This window comes from Triturus cristatus, chromosome 11 (genome assembly GCF_964204655.1).
Source record: "Triturus cristatus chromosome 11, aTriCri1.1, whole genome shotgun sequence".
In the NCBI taxonomy this organism is placed as follows: domain Eukaryota; kingdom Metazoa; phylum Chordata; class Amphibia; order Caudata; family Salamandridae; genus Triturus; species Triturus cristatus.
In genome coordinates, this window is record NC_140594.1 from 812,819,305 (window position 1) to 812,845,353 (window position 26,049).

Sequence of the window (26,049 nt, forward strand, 5' to 3'; positions counted from 1 at the left end):
CACCAGGGGCATCGTGTAACACATATTTGTTTTTTGATGGAACGTTTGAGATGCATGGCAATCACACGTGTACAGAGCATGAATATTGATCAAGATGATCGTTGCATGTTGTGTGTAGTATAAGATATGTGTATACAGGAAAACACTTTTCAAAAAAGCTTTCTAAGCAGAAGAGGTGTCTCTCATCAAACGCTGTAGAGAGAATGAGTAAAATGGGTGGGGTCATACAACTGTTACAATGGGAAATGTTATGAATCAATCAAATGCTTTTTTTTAAGGTCACATGGCAATCGCGCACCGAGCGCGCAAGGAGGTCGCTCCCAACGCGATTTTGACAAAATATATTTATCATAATATAAGTTTATTACAGTTAGAAATATATAAATGTTTAAAATTAATTAAGATTTTCGCGTGCTGTCATATACTGTTTAAAGTTATTTAGATATACTTTTGAGACAAAAAAAAAAGGGAATGGCGTACCCGGCACGATATTATACGTTGGTGACGTAACACAGGGCCTGGCAGCGTGTACTCGGCGAATACGTAACGTGCAGCAGGCACGACCCCATACGTACATGACGTAACACGTGGCTTGGTACTGCGTACTCGTCGGATATCAAAGTAGTACCTGGGGTGACTTCATGCGTTTATGATATTACGTGGGACGCAGTGCCACGAACTCGTCGGATATGAAATGCGCATCATTTACGAGTTTAGCAAAATGGCGTATAGGATTTGTGTGGTGATGGAGCTAGGTACGCTACCGGTATGGGAGTGCAGTTTTCTCCCCCCCCCAAAAAATATACATATTTTTTGGGGAAGATATAAAACATTACATGATTTTTAAAGTTAAAAACAAGAAGTATTATAGAGTTCCAAAATATTTAAAAATATAATAGAAAAAATATAGGTTTTATAAATATTAACATATGAAATTAATATTTAAAAAACCTTTGCAATTCACTGAAAAAACCATAGGTTTTACAGACATTCTAGTTAGGAATTAGCATTTAAAAAACCTTTGAAATTCACTAGAAAAACCATAGGTTTCAGGGACGTTATAGTTAGTTGAACATTTGACTCATATAAAACCAGAGAAATTCACCTGTTATAGTTAGTTGAGCTAACTATAACTCTTGCGCCCGCAATGCACTGCTGATGATGTCTCATATTACATCACTCATGACATGGCCAGTGACATCACTGATGACATCACTCATGACATCATCCATGTGACAATCTGATGCACATACTGATGCTCTAATATAAACTTTGATACACCCATTCTAAAATGCTGACTACTATTTTCGAAACCATACACAGAAGAATGCCATATACTACATAGCACTCACTATTTCCTAGGTCTACACACACATCCAGTCACTTATACATGTAGTTACTCATCAATAGAGGACTATAATGTTATGTTATGTTAAATTCATTTGTACCGCGCACAGATACTCAGCAGAGTGTCCCGGCGCGAAACTCAAGGGAAGGAGCCACTAACCAGAGCACTATTCAAACAGGAAGGTTTTAAGCTTTTTTTTAAAGATCAGAGGATCAGGAATGCTGCGTACACTATCGTTAATGAGATAGCATGCGATCTAGGATGTGCAGTCTGCCCGTGGCTGATGATGTTCCTTAGAGCCAGCAATACCCAGGCCGAAAGGCAGCACAATAATGTGCAGACACACACCAGGGGCATCGTGTAACACATATTTGTTTTTTGATGGAACGTTTGAGATGCATGGCAATCACACATGTACAGAGCATGAATATTGATCAAGATGATCGTTGCATGTTGTGTGTAGTATAAGATATGTGTATACAGGAAAACACTTTTCAAAAAAGCTTTCTAAGCAGAAGAGGTGTCTCTCATCAAACGCTGTAGAGAGAATGAGTAAAATGGGTGGGGTCATACAACTGTTACAATGGGAAATGTTATGAACCAATCAAATGCTTTTTTTTAAGGTCACATGGCAATCGCGCACCGAGCGCGCAAGGAGGCCGCACCCAACGCGATTTTGACAAAATATATTTATCATAATATAAGTTTATTACAGTTAGAAATATATAAATGTTTAAAATAATTTAGATTTTCGCGTGCTGTCATATACTGTTTAAAGTTATTTAGATATACTTTTGAGACAAAAAAAAAAGGGAATGGCGTACCCGGCACGATATTATACGTTGGTGATGTAACACAGGGCCTGGCAGCGTGTACTCGGCGAATACGTAACGTGCAGCAGGCACGACCCCATACGTACATGACGTAACACGTGGCTTGGTACTGCGTACTCGTCGGATATCAAAGTAGTACCTGGGGTGACTTCATGCGTTTATGATGTTACGTGGGACGCAGTGCCACGAACTCGTCGGATATGAAATGTGCATCATTTACGAGTTTAGCAAAATGGCGTATAGGATTTGTGTGGTGATGGAGCTAGGTACGCTACCGGTATGGGAGTGCAGTTTTCTCCCCCCCCCAAAAAATATACATATTTTTTGGGGAAGATATAAAACATTACATGATTTTTAAAGTTAAAAACAAGAAGTATTATAGAGTTCCAAAATATTTAAAAATATAATAGAAAAAATATAGGTTTTATAAATATTAACATATGAAATTAATATTTAAAAAGCCTTTGCAATTCACTGAAAAAAACATAGGTTTTACAGACATTCTAGTTAGGAATTAGCATTTAAAAAACCTTTGAAATTCACTAGAAAAACCATAGGTTTCAGGGACGTTATAGTTAGTTGAACATTTGACTCATATAAAACCAGAGAAATTCACCTGTTATAGTTAGTTGAGCTAACTATAACTCTTGCGCCCGCAATGCACTGCTGATGATGTCTCATATTACATCACTCATGACATGGCCAGTGACATCACTGATGACATCACTCATGACATCATCCATGTGACAATCTGATGCACATACTGATGCTCTAATATAAACTTTGATACACCCATTCTAAAATGCTGACTACTATTTTCAAAACCATACACAGAAGAATGCCATATACTACATAGCACTCACTATTTCCTAGGTCTACACACACATCCAGTCACTTATACATGTAGTTACTCATCAATAGAGGACTATAATGTTATGTTATGTTATGTTATGTTAAATTCATTTGTACCGCGCACAGATACTCAGCAGAGTGTCCCGGCGCGAAACTCAAGGGAAGGAGCCACTAACCAGAGCACTATTCAAACAGGAAGGTTTTAAGCTTTTTTTTTAAAGATCAGAGGATCAGGAATGCTGCGTAGAGTCAGGGGTAGAGCATTCCATGCCAAAGCAGCTTTGCGCACGAAGGAGTTCCCGCCCAGCCTCTGGCGTTTGAATCTTGGGGTCAGCATCAAAAGCTGAGAGAATGAATGCAGCTCTCTCGCTGGTTTATAAAAAGCAAACCTCTTCTGGAGGTAAAGAGGGTCCTGACCATATAGAACCCTATGGGCAATCGCCAGGGTTTTGAATTTAATTTGTGTCTCCACCGGAAGCCAATGCAGAGACCACAAGTGGGCGCGCACACTACACCTGCGAGATATACCCAGCAGGAGTCTGGCAGCTGCATTCTGAACGATCTGCAATTTGTTCAAAAGGAAGCCAGGGATGCCGTCATAAAGTGCATTGGCATAATCCAAGCGAGACAAAATTAGAGCACGAACCACCGTTTCTTTGGCATGTCTAGAAAGAAAAGGCAAGAACTTATTCAAGGCTTTTAATATGCCAAAACCAGAGCCTGCCAGATTTTTAACCTGAGTGGAGAAGGACAGATTCTCATCGAACCAGATCCCCAGATTTTTAGCAGCCATGCCCATAGCCTTAGGCATAGGAAAGCCAGGGGGCCAAAGCATCTCTCGGAAGTCATCTGGAAAAGCCCCGTACAAGAGAACCTCTGATTTCTCCTCATTACATTTTAACTGTGCCTGAGCAAGCCAGCCAAAGACTAAAAGAAGACAGTGTTGCGCTGCGAGGACTGAGTCTTCTGCCTTATCCCAAGAAAACAGGAGCTGGGTATGATCAGCATAGGCCATCACCTTAGCCCCTAGTGACTCCGCTAAATAAATCAGCGGAGTCACATAGATGTTAAAAAGAAGGGGACTAAGGGATGACCCCTGAGGGACACCTGTAGCTACCTGCTGAGGCTCAGAAACACAAGGTGGTAGCCAGATCTGCTGTCAACGGTCTTCCAAAAACGATTTAACCCAAAGCCAGGCCGAGCCAGAAATCCCGATCACCGAAAGGCGGGCCAGAAGCAAAGAATGTGGTACAGTGTTGAAGGCCACCGACAGGTCGAGCGTAACCAAAGCCGCTCTCGCGCCAGCGTCCAGACACCCGCGAATTGCCTCTGTCACCTCCAGCAAAGCAGACTCCGTGCTAAACGAAGCACGGAATCCTGATTGCGCTGGATGCAACAGGCCTTACTCCTTAACAAAATTACCAAATTGCTTGTGACGACCTTCTCACAAACTTTAGCCAAGCTTGGAAGCAGTGATATGGGACGATAATTACCCGGTATCATTCGGTCAAAGGACAGCTTCTTAAGAAGGGGAAGGATTTGAGCTTGCTTCCAAGATAAAGAAACCCGACTCTCCAACAAGGACAAATTAACAATTTTGTTGACTTCGGGATTAAACATGTCCGCAACCGCAGCCAAAAGTCTAGCGGCACAAGGATCGGTCGGAGAACCCGACTTCAGAGGCGTAAGAATTTTAAGCGAGCAAGCTGGCTCAATAGGCTCAAAAATAGATAGAGTGTTAGTAGGAGTGGTGGCCAGCCCACCCAACAGACAGCCCGAAAAAGCCGGAATACTTGGAGTAAAGCTGGCTTGTATAGAACAGATCTTGTCCAGAAAAAACTTAGCAAGAGTGTTGCACCAAGTTTCTGAGACTGGTGCAGCTCGAGCTTGGGCACTCGGGGACATAAAGCTTTGCACGATTGAAAATATTTCTTTAGAGTTGTTGTTGGCCTGGTCAATCCGTAGAAAAAAATAGCAACTTTTGGCAGCTGCTATAGCGGTGTAATAGCTTTTTTTGTTTGGCTCTAAGAGATATTTTTGCCGGGAGGCCATAGTTGCTAGTGCACCATGCACGTTTCAGTACTTTGCACTCATGTTTCAAAGCTTTCAATTCAAGGGTAAACCATGGTTTGGAGGGAGAGTCTCTGGCCAACTTAGGCCGGCAAGGTACAGAAAGAGCCGACACAGAGGCAGCAATCCAATCCGTGAAATTGGACAGATTACCCTCAAGATCATCCTGAGGAGAAGGCCGAGAAACAGCCAGAGCGATAGAAAGTAGGGTCAATTTTTTTAAAAGTTGGAGGATGATGGCACTCAGCCTGTCTAGTCTGCTGGGTAATGTCCCAAGAAAAACAGGCCAGAAAATGGTCAGACCAGGATACTGGTAAAGGCATAGCCACCAGAATCGGGATATTAGAGCACACAGGGTCTAAAATATGGCCCCCCAGATGAATAGGATGGGAGACCCATTGAGAGATGAGCCAAATGGAGGGAACTAAGTAAATCGGCCAAATCACCTATATCAGATTGTTCAAGATGGAGATTAACATCACCCAGAACCAGGAAGCGAGAGAAGTGAAGTGCTCGCTCTGCCACCGCATCCCCACAAGATTTAAGAAAAGCCTCAGCAGGTCCAGGAGGACGGTAAATAAGGGAGCCCCCTAGAGTGAAGTGAGGTGAGAGCTGTATACTAAAGTCCAACGCCTCACACTCACCCCATACGACTGAGGCCTTACCATGTAACACCCAGCATTCCTTATACAAAACAGCCAGACCGCCCCCTCTTCCAGCAGGGTGGTCCACGCAATAAAATTTGTAGCCTGCTGGTGTTACCAGCGCCACCGTGGGATTGGAAGCAGAGTCCAGCCAGGTCTCAGTAACAAACAGCAAATCCAAGGCATTGTCAACGACCAGATCAAACACATCCATATGGTGCTTCCTTAAAGATCTAGCGTTAATAAGGGCCGCACTAATATGCAAGGTCCATGCAGCTCCCTTGGACTGCTGGTTAGGAGGCCTGGTCTGCATCACTGAGAACCCACACTCAGGACACACAGCATCCAACTGAGGGATCAGGGAAAGGCCTCCCTGTGAGCGACACATGGGAGGTAGAAGAGACTTCAAAAATTCCCTCTGTAATTGCAAGCGATTAAAAACTGAGGGCCCTGATCGGATAGCATAATTGGCCTGGCCGCTGACTCGGCGCAGACGGGCGCAGACGGGCGCAGACGGGCTTGCGTTTGGCGCGCCCGCTGCGCGTGTCCGCTGCGCATCCGAGCAGAGGCCATTAAATAACGCTACCCAGGGCGGCGTGTAGCGTGCCGAGACTAGAGCGCTAACCGCCAAAGTCAAACGGCACAACAAAATGGCCACTAAGATGAGAACTGGCCTCAGCAAAGTGCAAATAAAAGGAAGAACGGAGTTTAGCACACTCCGAGCTCAGGAGAGCTACAATCAGTCTCACATACAGTTTTCAACACCCCCCCGATAAATTCCCAATCACGTTCTTAGTAGAAGCACTGTGAAAATACAGTATTAGCAAGCCCCCCAATGAATTCCCACTATTAAAACAACTGAACAGGGTTAGAAATCTTCATATTTAAGAATATACAACTGTAAAAAATGGACCTTTCCAGAGCGCTGCACGCCCGAGCACAGCCCCTTAAGTAACGCTACCCAGGGCGGCATGTAGCGTGCCGAGACTAGAGCGCTAACCGCCGAAGTCAAACGGCACAACAAAATGGCCACTAAGACGAGAACTGGCCTCAGGAAAGTGCAAATAAAAGGAAGTACGGAGTTTAACACACTCCGAGCTCAGGAGAGCTAGAATCAGTCTCACATACAATTTTCAACACCCCCGATAAATTCCCAATCACATTCTTAGAGGAAGCACTGTGAAAATACAGTATTAGCAAGCCCCCCAATGAATTCCCAGTGTTAAAACAACAGAACAGGGTTATACATTTTCATATTTAAAAATGCACAACTGTCAAAAAACGGATCTTTCCAAAGCCATGCACTCATACATCTATACATGCAGTCATACGCTGCCACTCACACGCCTAGTCAGTAATACAAAGAATGAATCACATTCCCATTTAATCATGTATACAGTTATACACAGCAACTTCGTTATTTTTAGACATACCACATCACTTATTTATACAGATACTAACCCATATATACTGTCTTATACAATCACTGATAGAAGCAGACACTCATTTATACACCCACTCTTGAAATAACTTAGTCTCACGTATACTCATTTATATACTCCAACAGTCACATATAGTGGCTTAAAACATATGTAGTTAGTCACAGATATACCACCGAGACATTTATTCACTCACCAACACACCCATAGACACACTAACTCACCCATACAGCCCTTTCCAGATGCACTTTTTAATCCATACAACCACTGAATCACCCACTCAGACATCTATGCACAGACTCATACATCCACCCACCCACCCACCCACATAGGCACTCAGGGACCCATACAGATTCTCAGACAACAAATCAATAACCTATATAGACACTCATGTAGGTATTCAGCAACCCATGCAGTTGCTTACACACCAATGGAGAGACTAATACAGACTTTTACACAGTTTAGTCAGTAACCCATGCATTCAGTAAGACACGTTCAATCACTCACTTATACAGTCAGTCACATACATACGAAATAATTCCTTTAGGCACTTGTAAATGCATTCATTCTTCAATACACCTTGGCATATATACATTTGATAGAAACACACATTCACTGGATGATGTCATGAGTGATGTCATCATTGATGTCATTTGAGATGTCATGAGTGATGTCATCAGTGATGTCACTGACCATGTCATGAGTGATGTATTATGTGACATCATCAGCAGTGCATTGCGGGCGCGCGAGTTATAGTTAGCACAACTGACTATAACAGGTGAATTTCTCTGGTTTTATATGAGTCAAATGTTCAACTAACTATAACGACCCTGAAACCTATGTTTTTTTTAGTTAATTTCAAAGGTTTTTTAAATGCTAATTCCTAACTATAACGTCTGTAAAACCTATGTTTTTTTCAGTGAATATATACACACACACACATATATATATTTATATATATAACAACTCTTGTCGCATATCCTCCACCAGAAGAACGAGTGCAGACCACAAATAGATGCAAAACGTATTTTTTGTTGTTTATTGAGTTACATCTGCCATTACGTGTTTCTGCCGTTACCGGCCTTAATCTCATGACAATGCTACAAATGCTGATCGGCACTTTTAAAGTGACAAGTGCTCCACATGTGGTTAATAGACATGGCTGAAAGACTTTCCTACTGTGCAAATAAGGCATAATATACGGCTAAATCCGTATTTGATTGCATCACATTGATATTTCCATACCCATATTGGTATTTATGCAGTGTAAGTACTGCCATTGGTCATTCACATTTTTTTACTGCATGACACAGTGCAATTCCAGTAATGCTGCATTTACTTACATATCATTAGGCATATGTGCAAATGAAATAAGTGAACCTATTTACTATATTTCCCCCTAATCCTTCCCAGCCAGCATTTTTTCTCAAATTTATTCCTTTAAAGCATGGATAATCACAAACTTTCTCTCGGGGGACAAATTTACAGTGTGGTTTATGGGCGAGGGCCGCACCGGTGGGGGCGGGGCAGTACGGTGAGGGGGCGGGGCTAGAGCAAAAAAAAAAACTATGCCCATGAGGTTGAACACAGGCCCCTGCAGCGGACGCCTTCGTCCACTGAGCCACCAGACCCAGTATTCACACATCTCTCTCTCTATTTATCTCTCTATCTCTCTCTCTCTCTCTGTCTCCCTCCCTCTCTCTATCACTCTCTCTCTCTCCCTCTCTCCCTCCCTCTCTCTCTGTCACCCTCTGTCTCACTCACTCTGCTTGACTCCCTCTCTCTCTCTGTCTCCCTCCCTCTCTCTCTCCCTCCCTCCCTCTCTCTCTGTCTCCCTCTCTCCCTCTGTCTGTCTCCCTCTGGCTGTCTCTCTCTCTGTCTCACTCACTCTCTCTGTCTCCCTCCCTCTCTCTCCCTCTGTCTGTCTCGGTCCCCCTCTCTCTGTCTCCCTCTGACTGTCTCTGTCTCTCTCCCTCTGTCTCCCTCTGACTGTCTCTGTCTCCCTCCCTCTGTCTCCCTCTGTCTGTCTTTGTATCCCTCCCTCTGTCTCCCTCTATCTGTCTCCCTCCCTCTGTCTGTCACCCTCCTCCCTCTCTCTCCCACTGTCTGTCTGTCTCCCTCTCTCTGACTCCCTCTCTCTGTCTCCCTCTCTCTGTCTACCTCTGTCTCACTCACTCTACTTGTCTCCCCTCTCTGTCTCCCTCTCTCTGTCTCCCCCCTCTCTCTCCCTCTGTCTGTCTCCCTCCGTCTGTCTCTGTCTCCCTCTGTCTCCTTCTGTCTCCCTCTATCTGTCTCCCTCTCTCTCTGTCACCCTCCATCTTCCTCTGTCTGTCTCCCTCCCTCTGTCAGTCTCCCTCTGTCCGTCCCCCTCTGTTTCCCTCTCTCTGTTTCCATCTCTCTGTCTCTCTCTCTCTGTCTCCCTCTCTGTCTGTCTCCCTCTGTCTCCCTCCCTCTGTCTGTCGCCCTCCTCCCTCTATCTCTCCCTCCCTCCCTCTCCCTATCTCTCCCTCCCTCTCTCCCTCCGTCTCCCTCCCTCCCTCTCTCTATCACTCTTTCTCTCCCTCTCTCTGCCTCCCTCTCTCACTCACTCTGCTTGTCTCCCTCTCTCTCTCCCTCTCTCTGTCTCCCTCTCTCCCCTCTCTCTCCGTCTCCCCCCTCTCTCTCCCTCTGTCTCCCTCCCTCTGTCGCCCTCCCTCTCTCTCTCCCTCCCTCTCTCTCTCCCTCCCTCTCTCCCTCTGTCTGTCTTCCTCTGTCTGTCTCTCTCTCTGTCTTACTCACTCTCTCTGTCTCCCTCCCTCTGTCTCCCTCTGTCTGTCTCGGTCTCTCTCTCTCTGTCTCCCTCTGACTGTCTCTGTCTCCCTCCCTCTGTCTCCCTCAGACTGTCTCTGTCTCCCTCCCTCTGTCTCCCTCTGTTTGTATCTGTATCCCTCCCTCTGTCTCCCTCTATCTGTCTCCCTCCCTCTGTCTGTCACCCTCCTCCCTCTGTCTCCCACTGTCTGTCTGTCTCCCTCTCTCTGACTCCCTCTCTCTGTCTCCCTCTCTCTGTCTACCTCTGTCTCACTCACTCTCTCTGTCGCCCTCCCTCTCTCTGTCTCCCTCCTTCTCTGTCTCCCTCTCTCTGTCTCCCCCCTCTCTCTCCCTCTGTCTGTCTCCCTCTGTCTGTCTCTGTCTCCCTCTGTCTCCCTCTGTCTCCCTCTATCTGTCTCCCTCCCTCTCTGTCGCCCTCCTCCCTCCGTCTCCCTCTGTCTGTCTCCCTCCCTCTGTCAGTCTCCCTCTGTCCGTCCCCCTCTGTTTCCCTCTCTCTGTTTCCTTCTCTCTGTCTCCCTCTCTCTGTCTCCCTCTCTGTCTGTCTTCCTCTGTCTCCCTCCCTCTGTCTGTCGCCCTCCTCCCTCTATCTCCCCCTCCCCCTCCCTCTCTCTATCTCTCCCTCCCTCTCTCCCTCCGTCTCCCTCCCTCCGTCTCTCTATCACTCTCTCTCCCTCTCTCTGCCTCCCTCTCCCTCTCACTCTGCTTGTCTCCCTCTCTCTCTCCCTCTCTCTGTCTCCCTCTCTCCCCTCTCTCTCCGTCTCCCCCCTCTCTCTCCCTCTGTCTCCCTCCCTCTTTATGTCTCCCTCCCTCTGTCTGTCGCCCTCTGCCTGTCTCCCTCTGTCTCCCTCCCTCTGTCTCCCTCCCTCTGTCAGTCTCCCTCTGTCTCCCTCCCTCTGTCCCTCCTCCTGTCTCCCTCTGTCCGCCCCCCTCTGTCTCCCTCTCTCTCTCTCCCTCTGTTTCCCTCTCTCCCTCTCTCTGTCTCCCTCCCTCTGTCTGTCTCCCTCTGTCTGTCTCCCTCTGTCTGTCTCCCTCTCTCTCTGTCTCCCTCCCTTTCTCTGTTTCCCTCTCTCTCTGTCCCCCTCTCTCTCTGTCTCCCTCCGACAGTCTCTGTCTCCCTCCCTCCATCTACCTCTCTCTGTCCCCATCTGTCTCCCTCTGTCTCCCTCTGTCACCTCACCCGCTGCTGTCACTCTCTGCTGCCCTCCGTCACCTCACCCGCTGCTGTCACACCCTGCTGTCCTCCTCACCCTCTATCACCTCACCCCCACACGTGTCACCCTGGGCTGAGGCACTTCCCTGGCACGCACAGTCACTGCCGCACCGAGTACTTCACAGGTCTTTTAAAGACCATTCACTTGTTAATGAGGCTTTGTTGTATTTCACCTCTTTTTGGCGCCCCTGCATCTCCACGCAATCAGAGGGGAGATGCAGGGGCGCTAAGAAGAGGTGAAATACAACAAAGCCTCATTAACAAGTGAATGGTCTTTAAAAGAATCGCCCGCCCCCCATAGCTCGGTGGTGTTTGCTGACAAGCACAGGTACGATGTCTGCAAGGTCCGCGGGCCGCCAAGGAAGGCTTGCCGGGCCGCTGGCAGCCTGCGGGCCGTGCTATGAGTATCTGTGCTTTAAAGTGACAAGTGCTAACTAACTACCGGATATAGTCAACTAGTACATTTGATAGATCATAATACTTGTATAAATACTTTTTATCTTCTCCCATTATGGATTTGGCCTCAATATATTTTCTCCTACATTCGGCTGATATAGGATACCTCCTATAATCAGTCGAATACATATATTCCAATTAACATACATGGCCAATCCTATCTTATTTATACCATATCTCGGGTATTGATTATGTGCAAAATTCTAAAGTATGTATGTGCCTTCACATAAAAATACTTCCCAGCCAGGATTTTATTAATGTGCATACTACCTAAAGTGCTTACTTTGTGAAAATTGCGTAAAATAGCTGCAGCTGCAAATTATGTACATAAATTACAATTGGGAAAATGTGTATAATTCAATAATTCATAGGTTCCTTTATCAAGCAGTTTAAAGTACATGGAATAAATTCACATTCAGGTTTCCTGGTAGCTAAAGTGCATATTTGTGGAGGATTAAAATAAACCTTCCAAAAAGTTGTTATAAAAGTTGGTATAAAATCACAGTACAAATAACACATTAGTAAACCCCAAAACCTTACAAGATATATATACACGCACATTCTTTCAGAGTCTATATCCTTCGTAGAGCAATCTCCCCGAAATCATTGTATCCCACTTCATCATGAATAATCGAATTCACATATATGTATGCAGGTCCTTACTTGTATTTAGCCCTCCTGGTAACCTTGTATCTAACTCCAAGATTTACCTTGTCTCCAACCGTCTCAGCTTCTCCTCCCGGTTACCTCCTCTTTTTTGGGAAAAGACAGCATCAATTATAAAATATTTAAAATGCTTAAGATCGCTATCATGAACTTCTCTAAAATTTCTTGCCACCGGGTAACTGGGGTCCTTATTGACTATGGCCCTTGTATGCTGTAAAATCCTTGTATGTGCCTGCAATTTAGTGCTGCTTACATACTGGAGGCCACAGCTGCATTCCAGTACGTACACCACATGATCTGTTTTACATGTAAGGTGTTTACTGATCACCTGCATTTTACTGCTAATAGCTGTCTGGTATGTGGTTTTATTAAAACCATAATTGCAGGCTTTGCAGGTCGAACACTTAAAAAAGCCTTTTCGTGCAGTAAGCCAAGAGCCTGTTCGTCTATCCTCTGGGCTTACTAGGGAATATCCCAAGGAAGCTGTCTTTTTATAGGAGATGGAAGGTGTTTTAGGTAACAAATGGCCTTTTACTGGGTCATCTAATACAATAGGCGAATTCCGTTTAATTATGCCCCTAAGTTGTTTTTCCTGCTTGGTATACATTAGAATCAATCTTGTAGGTTCATTAATTAGTGTACTCTGCATCATCTTGTCTCCCTCTCTCTCTCTGTCTCCCTCCCTCTCTCTCTCCCTCCCTCCCTCTCTCTCTGTCTCCCTCTCTCCCTCTGTCTGTCTCCCTCTGGCTGTCTCTCTCTCTGTCTCACTCACTCTCTCTGTCTCCCTCCCTCTCTCTCCCTCTGTCTGTCTCGGTCCCCCTCTCTCTGTCTCCCTCTGACTGTCTCTGTCTCTCTCCCTCTGTCTCCCTCTGACTGTCTCTGTCTCCCTCCCTCTGTCTGTCTTTGTATCCCTCCCTCTGTCTCCCTCTATCTGTCTCCCTCCCTCTGTCTGTCACCCTCCTCCCTCTCTCTCCCACTGTCTGTCTGTCTCCCTCTCTCTGACTCCCTCTCTCTGTCTCCCTCTCTCTGTCTACCTCTGTCTCACTCACTCTACTTGTCTCCCCCTCTCTGTCTCCCTCTCTCTGTCTCCCCCCTCTCTCTCCCTCTGTCTGTCTCCCTCCGTCTGTCTCTGTCTCCCTCTGTCTCCTTCTGTCTCCCTCTATCTGTCTCCCTCTCTCTCTGTCACCCTCCATCTTCCTCTGTCTGTCTCCCTCCCTCTGTCAGTCTCCCTCTGTCCGTCCCCCTCTGTTTCCCTCTCTCTGTTTCCATCTCTCTGTCTCTCTCTCTCTGTCTCCCTCTCTGTCTGTCTCCCTCTGTCTCCCTCCCTCTGTCTGTTGCCCTCCTCCCTCTATCTCTCCCTCCCTCTCTCTATCTCTCCCTCCCTCTCTCCCTCCGTCTCCCTCCCTCCCTCTCTCTATCACTCTTTCTCTCCCTTTCTCTGCCTCCCTCTCTCACTCACTCTGCTTGTCTCCCTCTCTCTCTCCCTCTCTCTGTCTCCCTCTCTCCCCTCTCTCTCCGTCTCCCCCCTCTCTCTCCCTCTGTCTCCCTCCCTCTGTCGCCCTCCCTCTCTCTCTCCCTCCCTCTCTCTCTCCCTCCCTCTCTCCCTCTGTCTGTCTTCCTCTGTCTGTCTCTCTCTCTGTCTCACTCACTCTCTCTGTCTCCATCCCTCTGTCTCCCTCTGTCTGTCTCGGTCTCCCTCTCTCTGTCTCCCTCTGACTGTCTCTGTCTCCCTCCCTCTGTCTCCCTCAGACTGTCTCTGTCTCCCTCCCTCCCTCCCTCCAAATGGCCTATTACTGGGTCATCTAATACAATAGGCGAATTCCGTTTAATTATGCCCCTAAGTTGTTTTTCCTGCTTGGTATACATTAGAATCAATCTTGTAGGTTCATTAATTAGTGTACTCTGCATCATCTCATCTGTACCTCGTTTGTTAATGCTACATTATAGGAGGTCAGACCTGGACTGCAGTCTAGATTTCCTTTTGGCGGCTTCTATGATTTCTGTTTTATAGCCCCTTGCTAGGCATCTCTCCTTGCTTTCCTGCTGTTTCATGTCCAGATCTTCATCATCACTGCATATCCTCATAATGCTTAACATTTCCCCATAAGAGATTTTGTATAAGGTGTGCAGGATGTGAACTTGTGGCGTGTAAAACCGTATTACCTGCAGTTTGTTTACAATGCAAAGATGTTAATCTGATTGTTCACTATGTGAACCTTTACATCAAAAAAAGTTACCTTCTCTGAGCTAATGGTGGCAGTAAAATTCATATTTTTTACATTGATTTGTGAAATAAAATCCAAGGCACATTGCTCTGTTCTGTTCCAAATTATTAATAAATCATTGATAAGCCTAAGCCAGGTTATTATTTTGTCCTTGAGTATGTGGCCATACTGTTGTTTGAGGATCGGCTCCTCCCACCACCCCATATGCAAACAAGCATAGGTGGGAGAGAAGCTGGCCCCCATTGCCTCACTTCAAACCTGTTAGTATGTCTGATTTTTAAACATGAATACATTATTTTCAAGGCAGAACGGAAGCATGCTGATCAACATTTGGCTATGCTGTGCACATTTTAGAGGACGATTATTAAGAAAGTGCTCCACCGCTCTAGTACCATCCTTGTGCCTAATACTCGTATAGAGCGATGTGACGTCGAGAACAATAAGCATCTACCCTGATTGCTATTGTGTATTTTGAATTTTTCGTAAAAAGTCACTTATATCTTGTACATATGATTGGAGGCTTTGCACATGATCTTGTAGAAAAAAGTCTATATATCTAGACATGGTTTCCAAGGGACTAACACATGCCACTATGATGGGCCTGCCTGGCGGCTTTTGTATGTTCTTGTAGACTTTAGGAATAAAATAAATAACCAGCTTTGTTGGATGTTCTTTTAAAAAAATATATATTCCTCCATACTTAAAAGGCCCACACTGTTCAATGCTAGTAGTTTTGCATAAAAATCATCATGTGTACTTTTCATTTTTTGAAGTGAACTTTTCTTATAGCATTCAACGTCATTAAGCTGTGATAATGCTTCTTCCATATAATTGTCAAGTGGCCATAGGACGATATTACCTTCTTTGTCAGAATTTCTGATGGCCACTTGTTTTTCTTTTTGAAGTTTCTCGATTAGTTGATTGTACTTTCTTTCATGATTGGTAAGTTTGTTCTATTTCTTATGTAAGTTGATTTCCAATTTTTTGATTTGTTCTACCACTTATTCATTAAAAATGTCCAAGGAGACCTGATGCATCATTGGGGTAAATTTAGATTTGAGTTTGAAGGAGGTATTGGGTTTGGCAAAGACTTCATATGTTGTTATATCAGGAATGTCTGTCCTTTGTTGTTGGTCACTGACATTTTCTCCACTCTGTGAAATTGTATTTTCCCTTTGCTGATATTGAAGATCATGAAGCAGGGCTAGATCTCCTACTGTTAAATTCGATGTATCTTGTGATGTTTTATTTATTGCACTCTAAGGGCCTCATGTACGTAGCCGAATACCGGTCGGTAACGGCCGATTTTCGGTAATTTTACCGTAACCGACCAGTATTTAGGCTTGTGACATGTAGGGGGCTCATTTCTGTATTCGGTAATTTACCGATTCGGTAAAATTACCGAATCGGTAATTTTACAGATTCGGTAAATTCCGAAAACAGAAATGAGATGTAGGGGGAGTGTGTGGGTGTTGTTTGGAGTCGGTATTTACCACCAACTAATAGTTGGTGGTAAATAATGTATGGATGTGGAAATGCATTTCAGAGCGCCTAGACGTGTGCAATGTGGCAGACATACATGCCCTTAGGGCATGTATGTGTGCCACATGTGCACACATGGCCGTTTCAGGGGTGCAACAGGGTGTCAATGTGACATCCTGCCACCCTTGCATGTGTTCCCCCCATTACCGAATCGGTATTTACCGATTCGGTAATGAGGCATACCTTCCCATCAATGGGAAGGTATGCCTCATTACCGAATCGGTAAATACCGATTCGGTAATTACCGACTCACTCCGATTCGGTAACATTTACCGAATTTTTACCTACATACACTTTACCGATTCTAAAATACCGATTCGGTATGATTCGGTATTTTAGAATCGGTAAAGTGTATGCCACCTACATGAGGCCCTAAGTGAGCTTTTGGAGTGAATGATATTACTTTAACTTCAATTTTCTTATAAATTTATATTCGTCAATACGTGTTTGCTTACAATTGAAGTTGCTCTCAGGACAGTGGGACAATACTAACATGAGTAATATATATATATATATATATATATATATGTATATATGTGGTAGTAGTACGCCAGTCACCAACATACTGTCTAGCCATGTAAATGCAACAACCAAACTAGCAGCTCAAGAAAAAAATGAACTAACTACACCTGAATACCTGGACCTCTATTCTGCACCCTACCCAAATATATGTGGACGTAGATCAGGCTCATACCCTACCATGAATATATGTGGAAGTAGATCAGGGTCAAGATCTATATGTAAGTCCTATCTCAGGGAAATGTTGTGCAACACGGAATAGGCTACGACAATCTTGCTCACAACTTCTGGGGAGAACACTACCACCCACCCCCATGCAGTAGATTTCTGAATTGCATTCAATGATGGCATCTGTATGTATGTATCCGATGGTACCTCTGTTGAGGTAGTATAGTTGGACATCTGCATGGATGTGAGGAAATTGGGCAAGAGATTATACCCGGCATTGCCTGCAACAATGTGATCCTTTGAAAATGGGACCTTTATTCAAAATGCAATACATTATCCCTACATATATGCAAAGGGTGTGAGGGTAATGTGTGTGTAGTAGGTTATAGAGAATATTGCATATGCCACCCCCAGATGCACATGCAGCTTACCAATGAACCACGTCACTAAATGTCCCAGCAACAAAGCAACATGCAAGAGGTGACTGGCAGACAATGTAGCTGTCTTGTGTGCTGTCAGGAAAGTTGTTGTACACATCTGTGAAGCAGCCCCTGGTGTTGCTGGCAGCTTGAACGTTGATGGAGTGCCAGCGATGTCTGTCACAGAAAAAGTGATGCTGTGTGGTGAGGTGACTTAAGTGCTGTATGGGTGCAGTCAATGGCCCCTACCTAACACATGAGGGACTGGGCAAAGGCATAAATTCCCTTGACACCCTTTGTCTTTCTACTATTCACTGTGGCTTGGCAATAAATGTGCCCTTTCTTTTGTTCATGCATCCCAGTACCTGACAGAGGCATCAAATCTGGATGGCCAGTATCATGCTAATGTTATCAAGTCAAGTCAAGTAAAAAGAAGCTTTATTTCGGCCTTACAAGACCTTAAAAGGACACAAAAAATGCGGTACATGCGTATCCTGCGACAGTACATTGGAGGGCACAAAGTTTGAATATGGGCAAAAACACATAATCCATGAAAGTTTCACCAACTGCAATACACACAACGTCATCTATTGCGTTATGTGTCCTTGCCCCCTGGCATACATCGGGAAAACTACCCAACCGGTGAAAAATCGAATTTCCCAACATCGATCAAGGATTAAGTGCAAAACCCTTAATGCCCCGCTGGTATCACACTGCATAGAGAAGAACCATGGTCCAAACGACCTCAAATGGACAGTTCTACGCCATATTCAAGGAAAAAACATTGATGCAACCCTGTCAAAGACCAAAGCTAAGATTATCATGTTCCTAGGCACCATCGAAAACGGGCTAAATGAGATGACGGAAATAACACACATTATATAATAGAGGCTCACGATACCCCCTCCAGAAGCTATAGGTTTTGTCAAATCCAAAAGCAAACAAACACTGAGTCTTTAACCCCTTCAGTGCCCATGACGAGCTGGACTCGTCATGGGCTGCGGTGGCGCTGTGCCCATGACGAGTCCAGCTCGTCATGAACTCCGCCCGCTAATGCAAGGCGCGGCACTGGGCGGGGAAAGGGGCGGGCATGCAAGGGGTTAATTCTAGACCGTGATAAACACCTCAAAAAAAACCTCCCAGATTCCACCCTCCAAAGTTACTCACAAAAAGATAAGGCACAAAAAGAAGCAGAAATATTGGATTCATTACAATTTATATCATACTTTCAAGAAAAAGGGACAATTGCGGTAAAAATCCCTGCCGTTTGAACCACGCTCAACAACTCTACACACCAACCCAGTGATGACCTTGTATTTTACCTTCCTCAAAATCGAAAGCCCCAAAAAAAAACAGCGGCAGCAACATCCGCGGACAAACCTTGATAAAGTTCTATTCAAGTCGCTCAACCTTGGAGCACCAACAACTTCGTTACCATGACGATGGTCCACGAGAATGCCCCGGAAACTCCCTTATAACCAACCAATGCGCAGAAGCGTCTCGCAGCACCACGCATTTGCCGGAAACGCGAGGAAAGAGGATTGCCGAAGACTGAACAACCACGAATTCTTTGAATGAGAAGACCGGCACCCAAATCCTAACCGAGAAAAAAGGTACGGAAAGCGCAAACTACAAACTTACTAACAAGCATGCGGTGATCCGAAGAGGCACTCGTTTCCTAATAACAATGTGTCAGCTCAAATACATGCAAACGCATTTTTTTTTTTTTTTAAAAACCCTCCAACTCGCATGCAGCACAAGACATGTAAAGCCAAACTATTGATAGTTTTAATTCGAGCACACAATTCGACTTTAGAAATACGAGTAATCAGCACCAACAATAAAAATGAAAACACGTTAGCCACGTTATGCCTTTCGAAAAATAGATTGCCTAAGCACCACCTCTGCAAATCTCGACAAATCCACAGCTAGACAACATGTCCGCATTAAAATACTTTAAAATACAAAAACAACTCACGAATACAAACTCAAACAAATACGTTTATCTACTTCCAGTTCCGCAGGAAGAAATCCGCCACATAAGGCAAGCTGAGTAAAGTCACGTAATCTGGATTCTTCGACCAAAGAGTTGAAAGGTAGGACAATCACCATCCAGTGATTAGAACAAAAAAGTAAAACGCTCAAACCACGAGTGCTAATATCCATACCACTCATCTCTGTATCTCAGACAAAGATGTAAAGCCACCGTTTCCTGAGCGCACGTAAGTTCCGCAACATATCCCTGTTTTTCACAGCATTTTCACTACAGCCCAGAAATTAAAACAAACATAACCTTGTTCCCACAGGTAGAGACGTCCGACCATAACCACACAACAGCCCTGAAGATGACCTTACGAATAGAATACAGGTCCCCCCCTGTCATAGGTCGAAACGCGTCGGCTAATAGGCAGAGATCCAGATATCCTTGGGAGTGATATATCTAGACATCAGTACTTCCCAAAGAACGCGAGCAACAAACTAGTGTAACGTTCCCCTTAATCATCAAGATATAAGTATCTTACTCTGCCATAGGACCGGACCAACAGTCAGGACTTGAGGAACGAACCTGTTAGATCATTCGGACAACTCATTAATGTCATGTGAAAATGTATCATTTGTCTGTTTAAAGTTTTTTGAATTGTAGTAAGTCTTGTCACTAAGTCACTGTATATACATGTAAATATTTGTCACTATTTCATGTTCAGAATGTGTATATGGTAAAATGAAGGAGTGTTCGTTCAGTTACAAAAAACAAGAAAGTGCAATAATTGATGCATAAACCGCAGTCATTAAAAAGGCTAGCAGGAAAAAGAAATTTTGTGATCAATGGTGTCAGAGGCAAATGCATGTTATAAAAAGTTTACAAGACCTTAAAGCACATATAAAACATTTACAAATTCATTACAATTTATCAATATAACGTTTTTTGTATACTCATAAATATAAAAACATCTAAAATATTAAGTAGCTTGGTAGGCATCTGGGGGCATATGTATTAAAATCCGTTATTGCGATTCTCAAATAGCGATTTTTTGAGAATCGCTATTTGAGAATCGCAAAACAGGATGTATTTAAAAATTCGCAAATATTTTGCGATCTCTTGTTATTCCTTAATTGCGATTAGCAAATCGCGAAATCTCAATTAAGGAATACCTTCCCATTCATTCCTATGGGCCAGGAGGCCCATAGGAATGAATCGGAAGTCATTCTCAATTTGCGATTCGCAATTAGAGAATCGCAAATTAAGAATAATTTCAAGGGCGCAAGGGTGTCATAAGGACACCCTGAGGCACCCCTGAAATGAGCATGTGTGTGCATATGGCGCACATACATGCCCTAAGGGCATGTATGTGCGCCACATGGCACTTTGAAAAATGCCAAAAAGTGCATTTTTCAAAGAAATCGCAAATTACCACCAACTTGAAGTTGGTGGTAATTTGCGATTTCTTAAGGAGAAATCACACAACTTGGGTGCTTGTTACATAGCATTTAAGGAATCGCAATTTGCGATTCCTTAAATGCTTACGCAAAATTAAGGAATCGCAAAATTAGCGATTCCTTAATAATGCGATGCGAAAATGGCTCATACATTGCGTTTTGCGATTTTGGATTCGCAAACGCTGTTTTTTTGCAAATCGCAGCGTTTGCGAATACAAGATCGTTTGCTACATATGCCCCTAGGTATCTCAATCATAAAATACAAAGTCGAATGTATTAAAATGTCAGAATAAATAAAATGAGGTGTCCGTGGTCTTTAGAAAGTGCAGAGGATGGGCAGTTTAGACTTATACTTTCTTTAGAACTGTGCAATCAACACACCACATTGAGAACAAATAACGGGAGACAGAATAAACAATTGGCATGCCAGTGTCGTATTTCAGGATTCTATAGGCTTGTAGGCAATGGGAAGTGCCAAGGTTCCTGCAAAGCTGTCTTAGTCAACGAGCCCTTATAGCCTTGTAGATAGGGCAGAAGAACAACACATGCAAGTCGGTCTCCGTACAGTTTTTGCAAGACGGACAAGCTTTCGTCTGACTACCCCTACACTTATAGGTGACAGCATGTAAGGGGAGTATGCCATGCCTGGACTGCATGTAGAGTTTTTTGGCTAGGAAGGGCTGTATGTCATTGATGCTAGGTTCTAGGAGGTATAGGAATTTGACATCTAGAAAGGATGTAGTAAGTGTGCCTGTCCTGAGGTCCCTCTGGAGTAAATTGAGATGGTGATCCTTAAAGTTATTTATCAGAACTTTTCTTGGTGTTACCAGAGAGCTTTCTTCCGGGCTATTCCATAAATCTCCCATTCCAATGGCTACAAAGGAGTTCTTAATGTAGGTGACCCAGGAAATTTTGCTAGCCCCCCTGAGACTGGCCACCTCCCTCCGTTCCTCCTTAAACGTGGATAATTCTGGGGTACTTCATAGGCGGCGCCAGTAAAGTAGGGGTCTGAGCGCTACCTCCTGTGCCATTGGACTCACGCCCAGGTCCATTCGGAGCGGACTTAAAGGGGGACTATAAGAAAGACCCACCAGCTGTCTAAGGAAAGAGTTTTCAATCCTTGCAAGTTGCTCGGTTGGCCTATGGCCCCATAATTCGGCTCCGTACAAGGCAGCCCCTCTAACTTGCGCCTTATAGATTTCCAGCACCGGCCCCAGCATCTTACATACACACTTCCTCTGCTGTTTCGCGAGGCCCCCTGACGTTTGCGTCAACTTGAGACAAACCTTCCTGATTTGATCACCCCACTCCATATTCTCGTTGAGGGTTAGGCCCAAATAGTCACAGACAGAGACTTTCTCTAAAGATTCCCCGGCTAGTTGTGGATTAGGACGCTTTGAGTGGCCTGCATTGAACACCATACATTTTGTTTTCTGGGTATTTATTTCCAGGCCCCTGTTCTTGTAGAATAGGAAAAAAATATCCAGTGCCCTTTGAATACCCATCGGTGATTTTGACAGCAGGAGGATGTTGTCTGCGAACATCAAGGCAGATACCTTGCGTCCCGCTTGTTTTGGAGCGTCTAAAGCCTCTCCGGCTGCCAAAGCTCCCACTAGGCCATTTATAAAGAGACAAAAAAGGGTAGGGGCTAGGACACACTCCTGTCTCACACCTCTCTCTATGGGTCTGCGATCAGTGATTTCTCCATTCTTTCCAAATCTAATTTGGGCATAGTTGTTCGCATGCAATCTTTTCAGAATCTCACATAAGTACGGAGGCGCCCCTAAATCATATAGAATAGCCCATAGTTTTTCTCTGGGGACTAGATCAAAGGCCGATTTCAGGTCAACGAAAATCATTTAGAGACTGCCACCCTCCAAGATTACTGTTTTCCAGTGCAGTAGTTGCAACCCAAAAACTTGGTCAATTGTGGACGTTTTTGTACGAAAACTGGCCTGATAGGGGGTAAAAATGGAAAACTCCTCCATCCAATTCTGCAAACGGTCCAGAAGCACTCGAGCAAAGATTTTTTGTGCAACTTCAATGAGGCTAATGGGCCGATAATTTGCAGGAAGGAGGGGTGAGCCCTTCTTGAAAATAGGGATAATTTCAGCTCCTAACCATGTTAGGGGGATCTTAATTCCCTGTAATATAGCGTTAAATATGCTCCAGAGATAGGGGGCCCAAACACTAGGTTCATTACGGTAGAGGTTTCCAGGGATCTTATCGAGCCCCGGGGCCTTAGCAGGTATTACTCAGGCAATTGCGGCCGTAACCTGTTTTAGAGAAATTGCCGGAGTTTTCAGGCTGACTAGATATGTGAGAGAGGTGAAGGTTTCGGCATGCTCAAGAGTACCCTCTTCCCTGGAGTAAAGTGACTGAAAGTGTGCCCTCCAGACCTCGGCCCAAGTTCGGTTTGAAAGCATGTTTATCCTCCTTTGTGTCTGAGCTTATTAATTTCCAAAAGGTCCTCTTGTCCCTCCTGTTTAGAGCGTCTCTCAGGCTGCCCCACTTTTCTATTTCCCACTCCTTTTTAGCTTATTTGATTTAAAGTTTATATAGTATCCTGTTGCCCTTTATCGCCAGCTTATCATTACTTTTAATCGCTGTCAACAGGTTTGTCTTAGCCTTACGGCATTTGCCATTGTACCAGGGATGTCTAGGAGCACTGCCTGCCTTTGCTTGTATTATTTTTACAAAGCTGTCCACCATGGCCACCACTAATCCTTGATGATTCTCTGCTATTTTACTGAGGGCGCGGACAGAATCTCTGGACTCACCTAGTAGAATTGCAACCTCCAAATAAGGCAAGATTGTTTGGTAAAGTGAAGATAATCTATCTTGAGATTCACATAGGGTGCCCCATCTTATTCTCCTCCTGCTTCTAGTAAGGATTGGCCCTGATGTTTTAAACGATTGGTCCTTAAGGGCTTCTCCAGTATATGGAGAGTCCATTTCTAGGATCAGAGCATTATGATCACTATTGAATCTAGAAACAATCTTAAAGTTGACCATCCGATGCCAAGATTTAGTATTCACCATAATATTATCTAGGATTGAAGGGGAACCCAACCTGTTATAGGTGAAATTTGCCGAACTGTCAGAGTTGAAATACCCATTATACGCCCTAAACGAGTAATTCAGCGTGAGAGTGTTCAGTTGAATGACTAATGGTGTCCATGCCCTTACTGGCTGTGCGTTGGCCACTGGAATGGCCCAGTGCAGATCCTCGTCATTTGGTTCGTCAGCCTCCAGGTCCCTCAATGGTTCATACTGACAGTTGAAATTACCAGCCAAAATCACTATGTCATAGTCAATGACTGTGGATATGAATGATGATAATTTGTTGAGGGTGGAGGACTCTTGCCTGTATCGGTTGGCCGTAAGTATACATTAATAAGCACTAACCTTGGCCTGGCTGCAGAGCTCAGAATAACACATAGAATGTCACTAGATGATGTCTCCACCTGCTTCCCCGTGCAACCCAAGTGCGTAGCAACCCAAGTAGTAAGTCCCCCAGATGGTCTGCCCTTCCCCCCAGATGTGGCGGGTATGGCGTAAGTTGTGTAGCCAGGTCTATGGATTGTCTCCCTGGCCCAGGTGTCCTGCAGCATACATATATCTGAGTCTTGGATAACGGCACCCCACTCTGGGTTGTCTATTTTGGAGTGGAGACCTGCCACATTCCACGATAGAATTTTAAGCTTCGGTGAGAGGTTTGTGGGGTTGCTAAGATTTTCAGATTCCCTATCCAATGGCCAGTGAACACTCCTAGCTATGGACTGGTGGGCCTCAGCAGTTATTGGAGATGGGTTCGCCAGCTGTTGAACAATATGTATCTCCGGTGGTAACTCTGTGATTTTGTTGAGAGGGGGTTTTCCCGATGTCTCATTCCATTTATCACTACTGTCTCCCCTACCCTCTAACAATCCTGGCGTATAAAGCATAGAAATATCAATATCGCTAGTTTCTGCCCTTCTCTCATGTGGTTCATCTTTAGATGTTTCCAGTCAATCTATATCCTCCATAATACTGAGGGCCGCACAGTGGTTGTACACTGGAATGTTATATCTAGATTGGTTCCAGCCCCCACCCCTATCCGTTCTAAGTGGTATCTGCGTCTGGCTAGGAAGATTGTAGAATGTGAATCCCTGTTTGGTCGACTGTCCAGTTCCCCACCCTGTCGAGTAATATTTGAACAAGGTTGGGCGACCCAAAAGATAACACCACAAAATCACCCCCTAGGAACTTCTGAGAGCTGCCTATCCAACCAACCCATCTGGCCATTTTGAATTCAGTGAAGAGTGAGGAGGATAATCCAGATCTCGAACTGAGCAGGGACAGTGCTTTGTTTTTAAGAGAGGACCAGTGTTCCTTAGTGCCATCAGGCAACATGGGGACATTGGCTAGCACTATCGTATAGGGAGTTGCTTCCGGTGGAAGGTGTAGGATGTTTGTGACGGTTGTACTTCTTGGTCTGTGAGATGCTTTGTCTTGTCCAACTATCTTTGGTGCTTACCTTGTGTTTCCGTGTCTATATCTACCAGTTCACGGTTCATTTTGTATATTTAATAAACTTCCTGGATAGAACTTTTAGCCTGCGGCTTGTGGTGCACAGTAGGCATTCCTGCCTGACTCTGTCTTGTGTGCGGGGGAGCTAATTGACCAGATTGCAATGTGGTCTCATGACCAGGATTTGAGAGTCCTGATTGCTCAGGCAAGGGCCTATCAATCCCAGTTATTCATATGTCCTTTGTGGTACAATGACAGTGGCAAGAATTGGTCAATGGGTGCTGGCTGATCAACGGCCCTGGCGGGCTCGGCAGAGGCTGCTGCATCCGTTCGAGTTTATCAATACACACTTCAAATTGATTTAGTTTTTGGAATAGGGGTTCTAATAGTTGTAACCAGCCCTTCCATTTTTTCCCAGAACTCTCTACTTGCAGTGCCCTGTATGGAAGTTGTTGGACTTGTGGGGGGTGCTGTATTGGCGGAATTGATTACGGAAGGAGGCCCATCAGCCACCTCCTCCATCTCCTCCCTCGTGGTTCTATTTCTGTGCCCTCTCTTCAGTGCTGGAAGAGTAAGCTTGGTTGGACCCTGCCCCTTTCTTTTCCTGGGCTGGGTAGGGGAGTTTAAAAACGCTAGACCCCCAAAGCAAACAAAAGCAGAACTTATAGCGAGCTCAAAGTGTTAATAAAGTGGCAGAGCCCCGCCTCTTACGGTCTCTGGCAGGCTCGGACGGGCCCACCCCAGCCCGGGCACGTCCACGCATGTCCCGCACTGCGGAAGCACTAGCGCGAGTTTATGCGCCTCCTTGGCGCTTGCAGGCGTCAGCGTTCAGTAACGTGCCCCACGGAATGCCGGGAACTGTAGTTCTACGCCGCGCGCAGCCCCCTCCTCCCGGGAGCC

At 44.9% G+C, this 26,049-nt stretch overlaps 1 pseudogene; it reads right to left on the reverse strand.

Annotated features, from left to right (window-relative positions):
• Positions 1-25,196, reverse strand: part of LOC146785472 (uncharacterized) — a 76,133-nt pseudogene extending 50,937 nt beyond the window's left edge.
• Positions 25,197-26,049: the final 853 nt, after the last annotated feature.